The sequence below is a fragment of the Arvicanthis niloticus genome, chromosome 5, assembly GCF_011762505.2.
Source record: "Arvicanthis niloticus isolate mArvNil1 chromosome 5, mArvNil1.pat.X, whole genome shotgun sequence".
NCBI classification, from domain to species: Eukaryota; Metazoa; Chordata; class Mammalia; order Rodentia; family Muridae; genus Arvicanthis; species Arvicanthis niloticus.
The window spans coordinates 68,562,798-68,574,281 of record NC_047662.1 but is presented as its reverse complement, the minus strand read 5'-3'; the positions used below and the strand labels follow the sequence as shown (position 1 = coordinate 68,574,281).

The 11,484-nt window shown below is 37.1% G+C and overlaps 1 long non-coding RNA gene across 1 annotated transcript; it reads left to right on the top strand.

Moving 5' to 3' along the window:
• Positions 1-899: 899 nt before the first annotated feature.
• Positions 900-8,572, top strand: LOC143442234 (uncharacterized). Its single transcript, XR_013110246.1, has 3 exons — positions 900-1,557; positions 3,937-4,043; positions 6,651-8,572. It is a non-coding gene; the product is annotated as an uncharacterized LOC143442234 (long non-coding RNA).
• The last annotated feature ends 2,912 nt before the right edge of the window (positions 8,573-11,484 follow it).

Genomic DNA, 11,484 nt, shown 5'->3' with positions numbered 1-11,484 from the left:
CGTGGATGGTGGCTTCTCATCACTTTTGCAAACTCGAGTTGATTGACAGAGTGATATCAGCTGAAACAGACTCACCTTTTGAAGCAAGATTTTTGGAAGACTCCTGATGTTTGGAGGAAGTATAAAAGGGACTCAAAGAACAGTGATGGAGGCTAAGCTAGGCTTGCTTATAGAGCTAGCTGTGCAATGCTTGTTGGTCTCACATCTTTGCTGATCTTCAATTTGCTGAGAGAGGCACAGCTGAGAACTTTCCCCAGCATTCCTGTTGGCCCTGGTTCTTCTTGCTGTCTTGTGCTGAGGCTGAGGCTGAGGCCTGGCTGTCTCTGTAAAGCAGTACCATTGCTGTTGATTCCTGTTTGTTATCCCAACTCTATGAAACTGGACTACTGGTATATTTGTGAATTGTTTGTGAGTAGATCAAGCTGCCACTGTTGCTGTTGACTCCTGTGAGTTGAAATGCTGATTTTTCTGACAACACAGATAGAATTTGCTTCAAAGAACCCTTGCTAAACAGGTCCACTTCTCCTGTATCCTTTCTTTTCAATTATACCTGGTGGGTGGTAAGCTAAAAGAGAAGTTAAAGCATTTAAGAACCATCATTCAAAGTAAACTTTAAAAAAATTAAAGTTACAAGGATGAAATGAGTGTCAAAATAATGACTCTACTTAAGTTATGTTGAAAAACAAATCCATAGCCTCTGAGGCCTCTTGTTCCAGGAACTGCAGAAGCCAGTACCTAGATAGCAAACAGCCCTCTTCCACCAGCTGTTTGGGAAGCAATAGCATCTCTATTTAGAAGTGAGGTATGGTGGCCCACTTCTTTAATTACAACAGTCAGAAGGGAGAGGCAAGGGACCTTTGGGAGTACAAAGCCAGCCTGGTTTGCGTAGGGAGCTTCGGGCTAGTGAAAACTACATATTAAGATACCGTCCAAAAAAAACAAAAAACAAAAAAGCAGCTATAGTGACTGAAAATAATCTCGTATAGAATTTGTCAATATTAGCTTATGGATGTAAGTGGTCATATGTATGATATTAAGATAATAATACACAAAAGGCTTCTAGGTGATATGGTAGATTTCAAGTCTTACTACTGAAACTCAGGGAAAGAAAAAAAAAAGTCAAGATGACACACAATAAGTTTCTTTCCTAAAGGAGACAAGGTCTGCAGATTAACTTTTGAAGCCTGAGGAAACAGGTGTTGGAAAGCAGGCTGGAGCACTGAGAGTGCTACAAGTCCTTTAGAGTAGACACCACACTGGTCAAATTATGCTGCCTGGGGACAGCAGTAGAAACGGAACAAGAAGTGCAGTTTCTAATGTCTACCAGACCTATAGTAACAGAAGAGGTCAAGGTGAAGTTTGGGGGTCAGAGGAAACCTCCAGGAAGAACTTAAGATCTGTATTTCTTCACACACGTGATCAGCATGGAACGGGGAGACTGCAAAGACATATGACTCCCATTTGTCCTTACATGGCACCATGTGAAGCCTGATAGAGCCATAGAGATCTGAGAACTTCACAACATCCCTCAGCACAGCTATGCCAGCAATTCACTCGGTAAATATTTTATTCCTTTTTATATTAATTTAAAGATTTTATTTATTTTTATTTTATGTGTATGAGAATTTTGGCTTCATGTGTTTAAGAGCATCACATATATTGCCTACAGAGGCCAGAAGAGAGCAGTGAATATCCTGGAATTGGATTTACAAAAGTTTATATGGCACTGGGAACTGAATTGCTATTCTTTGTAGAAGTAGCAAGCACGATTTCCTGAGGAGACATCTTTCTTACTGTCCTCTTTCATTCATGTATATGTAGAGATAGATGATATATATATATGTAGATGTAGATACAGATATAGAGAGATTAGATATAGATTACAAATTATGGCTATATAAAAATAGAGATAGAGAGTCTTGCTTTAAAATGTCTTTGAGATTACTTTTATTATTATGGTTATTTTACCTACTGTATGTCCGTAAGTTCAGTTCATGTAGTACCCAGGGAGGCCAGTACTCATTTTATGGAACTAGAGTACACAGAGTTGTTAGCTGACATTTGGGTGCTGGGAATTTAACTAAGCTCCTCTGGAAGAGCAGGCAGTGCTCTTAACCTCTGAGCCATCTCTCCAGCCCCTGTAGCTTTGCTTCGGTGTATATTTTCCAGTTAGATTTTCATGCTTGTTGTGTCTGCTTGTTCCCAGAGCCAGCTATAAGGCACTCTCGACTATGCTTTTCACATAAAATTTCTCTACTTCTATTTTTATTCTAACATCTTTCCTCTTTCGCTCATCCTTATCCTCACCTTTTTAATTTATTAATATAACTTTCTGCAGCTTTAAAACACTCTAAAATCTTTGGGCCCCAACAATATCTTAAAAGGCCCCTTGCAACCTAATTTTCCAATCTCATTTTTTTTGTTTTTTTTCAAAGTTGTTATAATATTTATAATTGACCTCTTCCACCCAATTTTCTTCCCATTCCTAAATGTAATAAATCAAATCTGAATATGTTCCTTACTATTCTGTTTTTTTTTTTATCTGCCTATTTGTTTTAACTTTCAAAAGTTGTTTAAATCACAGGTTTTCACTGTTTTTCATTGCTAGTACAGCCATCTAATACTGGGAATATTCACATCTGTGGTTGCTGTTTCCGTTAATGTATACCAGAGAATAATGTCGAGTTGTACCACACACCCTGAGCTCCTAGTTGAGAAAGTATTTTCTGACCTATACACCTTAACTTTGTCACATTTATGTTCCACTTGTACACTGCAAATACACAAACTAAAATAATATCACTGATTAAAATCATCTTCAGCAAAGAAATAATATCAGGTGTAAGAATCATAATGCAATAACACTGAAAACATGTAAAATATGACTCCTCCAAAAATACTAATCTTGCAGTAATGGTACCCAGTATGAGTGACTTAGACCAAACCCCATACACAAAACTGAAGACAATGACTGTATGTTCAAACAAATAAAGAGAACAAACTCTCAACTGAGAACACAAATGACTGAATGATACAAGGAAGGTTACAAAAGATACAAAAGAGGAATTCAATAGATGGAAGTACTAAAGAAAAACATGCTGGATGGATTGAGGGAGAAGTTCCAGGTGCTTCAGTCCTTGACAGGAGCTAATGACAGTTGATAGTTGTTAAGAGAGGTAGAGTTAGTTTTCTGCAGGGTGGTGGACAGTAGTAGGTTGCCTATGCCATGGTAGAAGACTTACAGGCACTGAGGGGAATAAAAAAACATGAAGTTGAGACTGAGATGGAAGGTACTTTATTGTTGATTAGGTAGCTTTAGGTGGTCCATTTTTATTAGCTTAGAGGACCATTTTTAAAGCTTAGAGGACGCGGAAAGAGAGGACAAAAAGGAATTAAGAGCCAGAGGGTATTGGATGCATGCTGGGAAATGCTGTCTTCTGGACAATGACATGGCCATTTCACTCATGAACCCAGAAAAGCTGTAATTTAAGATTTGTACAACACGAAGCCTCTCAATGGTCCAACTCATGTGACTCCACCCCTCACTGGTGGCAGTTAATAGCTACTGGGACTCATTTTTCTTCAGGAGTGAGTATAGCTATTCATAAGTTGCCCATGCTCTCATAAATAACTCCTCCACACTCATGTTAATAACAAGGAGAAAACGACATGAAAGTGAGGGTAGGAATTTGGGGGGACAAGTTGAAATCTGGAAGGAGGAGAAAATGGGTAAGATGGGGAAGGAGGTGAATATGATCAAAATCTATTATATATATGTAGATATATATGTAAATTTGTATATATATATATATATATATATATATATATATATATATATATATATATATTAAATACACAAAAGTATATTCCTGCTTTAAAAAAAAGCAATATAAGGTTTAAATGAATACTAAATGTTATTCTTGTTCTTCCTCTCAGAGAATTCAGCCTCTTTGCTACAACAAAAATAATGTAACAGCAGACAGGCACAGAAAGTGGGCCATGCTTTAATTGGGCAGCACAGACAAGATAAATGGACTCTTCTGGTAAGACCCATGCAGAGCACTCAGTCAGGACTGTTGAACTCACTCACTTTGCTGTATTAGAACTTGGCACTTGGCTGCTTTGACAAGGCTCACCCTGCACATATCTATGGTGCTTACACTGCTTGATTTTGAGAAACAAACAGTGCCTTTTGTCAAGTTTCACCTTCAGATTTTTCTAAGTTGGGTTTCAATCACTTAGGACAGTTCTCACAAAATTCAATCACAGTCAACCTGGTGTCAAATATTATAACAGGAAAAGGATTTGGGCAGGATTTGTCACTTTGTTGAAAAAAACAAAATATCAAGTTTAAATATTAAGTTTAAGCATTTGTTCTTTCTCATTTCATTGTGTATTATTTTTTGCATGCTGTGCATGAGTGTGAGTGTGTATATGTGTATGTGTGTGTCTCTGTGTGTATAAATTCTTTGGGAACATTCCTGAAGTAAAGTCTGTTTAATTGTGTGACAGACAAATGTCATACATGTTCATTCTTATAAATTTCTTTTTAACCAAGACAACTAAATTATCTGATAAGTGGCATTATACATTCCATTAACTAGTTAATTGCTTTAAAAGGTTTAGTATAGGAGCAGATCCCACGTGGCAGCTCTGTCCCCAATCTCACAGAAATCAGAGGAAGCAGATCTCCCAGGAGCTCTAACTGGGGTAGTATCTTAGGTAAGGAGACAGCAACGCCCACCTCAAACAGGAAGTAACTGGGACATACTAGGACCCAGGAAGTCACTTCTGGTCTGGAGCACTGAATCCTTCCTGTCTGTTCCTGAGCACTGAGCAGATCTTGAGGCTCAGCTCTAACCCCAGTAGTAACACCAACCCCACACAGTTCTGATACAACCAAAATAATAGGAAAAACAGACTCCAGACAGAGACAGGGCAGGTAACACTAAGAAGATCCAGATGGCTAAAGGCAAGTGCAAGAACAAAAGTATCAGCAACCCAGGGTACTTGACATCATTAGAACCTAGTTCTCCCACACAAGAAAGTCCCGAATTCCCCATATCACTAGGAAAGCAAGATTCAGATCTAAAATCATTTCTAATGATGATGATAGAGGACTTTAAGAAGGACATAAATAATACTCTCAAAGAATTTGAGAACACAGGTAAACAGGTAGAAGCCCTTAAAGAGAAGGCACAAAAATCCCTTAAAAAATTATAAGAGAACACAACCAAACAGGTGAAGGAATTGAATAAAACCATCCAGGACATAAAAATGGAAGTAGAAACATTAAAGAAATCACAGAGGGAGACGACCCTGGAGATAGAAAACCTAAAAAAGAAATCAGGAGTCTTAGACACAAGCATCACCAACAGAATACAAGAAATAGAAGAGAGAATCTCATGTGCAGAAGATACCATAGAAAATATCAACACAACTGTCAAAGAAAACACAAAATGCAAAAAGTTCTTAACACAAAACATCTAGGAAATCCAGAGACACAATGAGAAGACCAAACCTAAGGGTAATTAGGTATAGATAAGAGTGAAGATTCCCAACTTAAAGGGCCAATAAAGATCTTCAACAAAATTATAGAAGAAAACTTTGCTAATCTAAAGAATGAGATGCCCATAAACATACAAGAAGCCTATAGAGTGCCAAATAGACTAGACCAGAAAAGAAATACCTCTTGTCACATAATAATCAAAACAGCAAGTGCCCAAAACAAAGAAAGAATATTAAATGCAATAAGGGAAAAAGGCTAAGTAACATATAAAGGCAGACCTATCAGAATTACACCAGATTTCCTACCAGATACTATAAAAGTGAGAAGATGCTGGATAGACCCTAAGAGAACACAAATGCCAGCCCAGGCTACTATACCCAGCAAAACTCTCAATTAGCATAGATGGAGAAACCAAGATATTACACAACAAAACCAAATATACACAGTATCTTTCCACAAACCCAGCATTACAAAGGATATAGTGGGAAAGCTCCAATACAAGGAGGGAAATTATACCTTAGAAAGAGCAAGAAAGTAATCCTCTGCCAACAAATCCAAAAGAAGATAGCCACACAAAGATAATTCCATCTCTAATAAAAAAATAACAGGAAGCAACAATAACTATTCCTTAATATCTCTTAACATCAATGAACTCAATTCCCCAATTAAAAGACATAGGCTAATTGACTGGATATATAAACAAGACCCAGCATTTTGCTGCATACAGGAAACCCACGTCAGTGACAAAGACAGACTCTACCTTAGAGTAAAAGGCTGGAAAACAATTTCTCAAGCAAATGGTCCTAAGAAACAAGCTAGAGTAGCCACTCTTAAATCTCCAGCCTGAGAACACAAAGGGAGGGACTCATAGCTCCACCTGTATAGGTAGTAGAGGGTGGTCTTGACAGGCATCAGTGGAAGTAGAAGGCCTTGGTGCCTGAAAGTTTGGATTCCCTAGTGTTGGGGAATTTGAGTGCAGGGAGGCGGGAATAGGAGGATGGTGGGAGCATACCCTCATAGAAACTCCCAGAATTATATGGATTAGACATGACAGAGGCAGGCCGTCAGAAGACTAGATTCCAGAATTCAAACAAAAGATTATCTTGATACTAAAATTTGTTTTAATAATTGTATATTGCAGGATACACAGCCTCAGTTTATCTACTCATCAAGCAAGCTGAGCAGAACTGCTGGAACCTCTGATGTCCTGGAATTCCAGCTGGATGCAGTGAAGACACATCATCAGAGGCTTATCAATTTACTCTCCCCCCTGCCCCTCTTCTAATGTTTCAACTCCCATAATCAGCTTGAAGAAATTAATAAATGGTTGGCACCCCTATTCTCTGGGCTTGGGGACTGAGGTGGTTAATATTGGGCTGTCTTTCTAGGGAAAAGTAGTGGTTTTGTTGGAAGAGGAGGATTAGCTAGGATTTATTGCATAGCCATAACCTATTGGTAGAAATAAGTATAATTGTTATTAAGATGAAGTTATAATTTCTTAAATGGTACAAAATTTACTTTGATTTCAAATTTAAGGTTTTCATTGGTATGAGCTTCTTATTAATATAAAAGTAAGATTAATATTGTTACTCTTATAGGCATTGTGCCTATATAACACATTTAGGAATACAAGGCTTATACCCAGTCCTTTAACTTTTCTAACTGATTTGAGATGGTTAGCCTGTGAGTTAAGGGCCAATAGCAAATTCATGGCTCTGAGTTTATTATTAGGGTGTTTTCTATATTTTATTTAGAAGTAGCTGAGAGGAGTTAACAGACAACAGTCCAGATTGCCTTACATGAATAGTTGGTTTTCAAAACATCAGAAGTCCACAGAATTGACATTACAAACATTTCTGTATTAATGTTAGTTTTGATTAGAGACCTGTCTGCTCCTGACTGCTTCATATATTGAATTCTAAGAAGAAATTGAGCATCTTTGAGTTACTCCAGTTGTGGTGAGACAGCCACTAGGCAAAAATTGCCTCTTTCCATCTACAGACAAATTACTGTCCAGAAAAGGACACACTTGCAGAATAGTTGACTGATTATATCTGCCTAGACAGAGTAATCAGCCCTTAATAATTCTGCATCACTAAGGTCTGTCAGATGATCCTGGGCCAGAAGGCTGAAGATCAGATGCTCCAATGTTCTGTAGTATAGGGACTGTCTGGGTGTTCAGTGGTCTCTATAAATTGGTTAAGTTTTAAAAGCTATGGCTTTGTGCTTCCCATAATTTCAGTTAACTCAGTCATTCTGGATTTCTGAGAGGGTTGAAAACTTATAGTCTCATAGCCAATCCTGGCTATTTACTTTGAGAGAAAAGATTTGAGAGGATGGTTTTCAGTTGATATTCATTCTAAAGCCAAAAAAAAAAAAAAAAAAAAAAAATTAGGTAGGAGAGATGACAGATGTTCTGTTTAGTCAACAAAATGATGGACTGGGTATTAGGTCTATCTTGTACCTTACTGACACAAATTGTTATAGTTATGCTCTAATTGTATTTTAAGAGAAAAGTTTATTTTAACAAGAAGGGTGATATGTAGGAGGAGCTAAGTTTGGAGGAGTATGGAGTGGAGGAGGAGAAGGAAAAAAGGAGCTAGGCGGCAAGAGAGAGAGAGAGAGAGAGAGAGAGAGAGAGAGAGAGAGAGAGAGAGAGAGAGAGAGAGAGAGATAGGTGGGGGACATAGAGGCAAATGTTCGCGGGTCTCTGCCAGTCAAAGATAGTTGATATATCTAGGTTGGATATTGGGTTACATTTCTGATTGTATGGGCATCTTGTTATTGAGTATTACTAAACTTATAATGCCTTTGATTAACATTTTTAAAAAATTGTATAAGATAGGGGTTTTCTAGGGAGGAGAAATGGGGAAACGGGAAGGCATCTGAAATATAAATAAAATATCCAATAAAAAATTAAAAAAATAAAATGTTTCATATAATGTGGCAAATTTTGAGTCAAAATGTTTCTCAACTTTGAGAAACCACAGCAAAAATAAAGGTTTACGGTCTCCTTGAGTCTTGTGAAAACACATAAGAAATGGTTATGAAGTAAAGAATCAATCCTGAACTAAGCTGATACATTGTCTTTTTCTTTTAAAATCATTTGCTAAAACTATGGAAAATATGCGTATGTGTGATGTTTTAACTCATTTCCTCTTTCAAAGAATCTTTAAATACCCATGCCAGAAGAATCCCAGTAAATAAATTTCTGTAGGACTAATCCAATGTCAGGAATGTAGATATTTCTAGAGAGAGAGAGAGATATTAATTGAAGATTAATTATAATAAAAATAATTTTGGATAATCAAGATGCCTTGATATTTGTAAGTATGCATATTTTTAGTATAAACTATAATATACTATAACTGAAATATTTTTTCTGATAATATTTTAATATATGAAACAAAGCTGATAAAATTAAATAAGAGGTTGAATTGGGTCTGGAAAGATGGGTGTTTGCTTGAAGTGATTGCTAAACCAGTCTGATGATCTGAGTTGGAATCCCAATAATTCACATAAAAGCTGGGTGCAGTTGTGAATGTGCTATAATCCCAGCAAATTTCAAGATGCATATAAGCCAGTTAGCCTGTCACATGCAGCTGTGAACAAAAGAGCCACTGTCTAAAATGAGGTGAAAGGCAGGGATCAGTACCTACAAGGTGTCCTCTGACATCCATGTGTACCTAAATTCACTAAGATATGCAAATATACATGTTCACCACATACATACTTAATATAATTTGTTCAAAAATTTACCCACATGTGTGCCGGAGTACTGATGTAGAAATATCCAAATAGCCCCTATACTGCGAAGAGCCCAGACGTAGACAAATTTTAGAATGTGAGTACCAGGAACTGCTATGCAAAACAAGAATGAATTATAGATACAATAATGAAGTAGATGGAATTTGATGCTATTTTGAGCAAAGTCACTAAATGTATGAAATAGGATAAAGTACATACATTTCAATGATAAGCAACTTTACAAACAAAGGTATGCAGCAGCACAAAATGTAAAGATTACTGAATAATATAAAGAACAAGATTATTTTTGTAGAACAGTATTGAGGAAGAAATTGATACCACCAGGCTTCTGGAATATTTTCAAGCATCTAGCCTCTTCACAGAGGTTGTAGGTACAGAGGTTCTGTTTCATTTTATTTTGTTCTTTTTTTTTTTCTTGTTTTCTGTTCATTATAGTTTAAACTCTGACTTAAAGGATATATACAACGAACACAAATACAATTTTGATGAGAAGAATGTTATTGTGTGATTTTTCCTGAAGAAACACAAATATCAAGATATCTTTACAAGGCTCCAACAAAAGACCAACGAAAAAATTCTACCCAAGTCTAGCTTAGTGAACTAAAGAGTTTATTGGGGTAACTCACAGAAACATCAGTGAGGAGGCACTTACAGGAAAACTCCAAGCAACTTTATCACCAAAAAGCTGAATCCCACAGAGTTTCCACTCATCCTTGGAGCTCCCTGTACAGCAAGCAGGCAGCTCTGCAGCTTAGGGAGTCTCTTCTATCTGGTACTCCTTATGTACATAACCTTGGTTATAACTTATATAAGCTTTTATTTATATAACCATATACAGATGATGAGATTCAAGAACTTCCTAAGAGTCATCTCCTGTTTACTTCCTGAAACATATATATTTGTTTACTTCCCATCTTCAAAAATGTTATATTCATTTACTCTGTGTGTGTGTGTGTGTGTGTGTGTGTGTGTGTGTGTGAATGCACGCAAGCACATACAAACATGTATGTAGAGATTAAGCGACAATTTGAAGAAATCAATTTTTCTCATTCAGCCATAGATAAAACTCATGTTGCCAAGTTTTGTGGCAGGTATCTTTACTTGTTGAAGCCCTAGCCTGATTTCCTGAGTCTTAATGAATATTCTTCCAGGAATGAATGCTTCCATTTGGAGAAAATCTCTACATAAGAAACATCAGAAGCTGTAATATACTATGACCAATCAAAAAAATTTAGGGAAACAACATGGGTGGGTATTTTAGTTAGGGTTTTTATGACTGTGAAGGGATGCCATGGCCACTACAACTCTTATAAAGGAAACTATTTAAATGGGATTGGATTATAGGTTCAGAGATTTACTTTATTATCTTCATAATGGGAAGCATGGCAGCATGCAAGAAGACACAGTGCTGGAGAAGGAGCTACGAGTTCTACCTCTGAATCAGCAGGCAACAAGAAGACACACACAGAGAGAGAGAGAGAGAGAGAGAGAGAGAGAGAGAGAGAGAGAGAGAGAGAGAGAGAGAGAGAGATATTTTGGCTTGGTTTGAGCATTTGAAATCCCAAAGTCCACTTTCAATGACATACTTCCTCTAACCAAGCCACACCTACTTCAACAAGGCCCAACTTCCTAATAGTGAGGCTCTCTGGTGACCAACAATTAAAATCTGTGTGGCCCATCTTATTCAAATCATCAGAGTAGGTTGGAATAAATTGATGAGGATTTGAAGAAAAAATAAGCTGGAAGACTAGAGATACAAGTAAGACTGAATACAGAACAAACTGTTGTAAGAACAGAGGCTCAGTAATATTGTATAACTAATTTACTGGTGAGGGTTCTTCCTTTGTGCCCACTTTTCCTATGCTGCCCTGAAAACTCAATATTAATATTTAAATATCTTGGCAGCTGGGATACAGAGCAGGCAATCTAAAAAGACCTGACCATCTTCCCTTCCTTAGAGGACCTTAATGTGAACCTTCCAACCACATGAATATTACATCCATCACCTCTGCCTCTGAGAATGTGTTACTGATCCAGTTCCCCCAGACTACTGTGTTTTGATTGCTTGGCATTTTAAAGAAAATTCCAACTTTTTGATCTTTTCAGTTTTAACTACCATGTAATACCGGTCCTTTGCATCTATGCTCCATCTATCACAGTTGGAATTTGAACATAGATTGGTTTTTTTAATAGACCATTTGTTCATG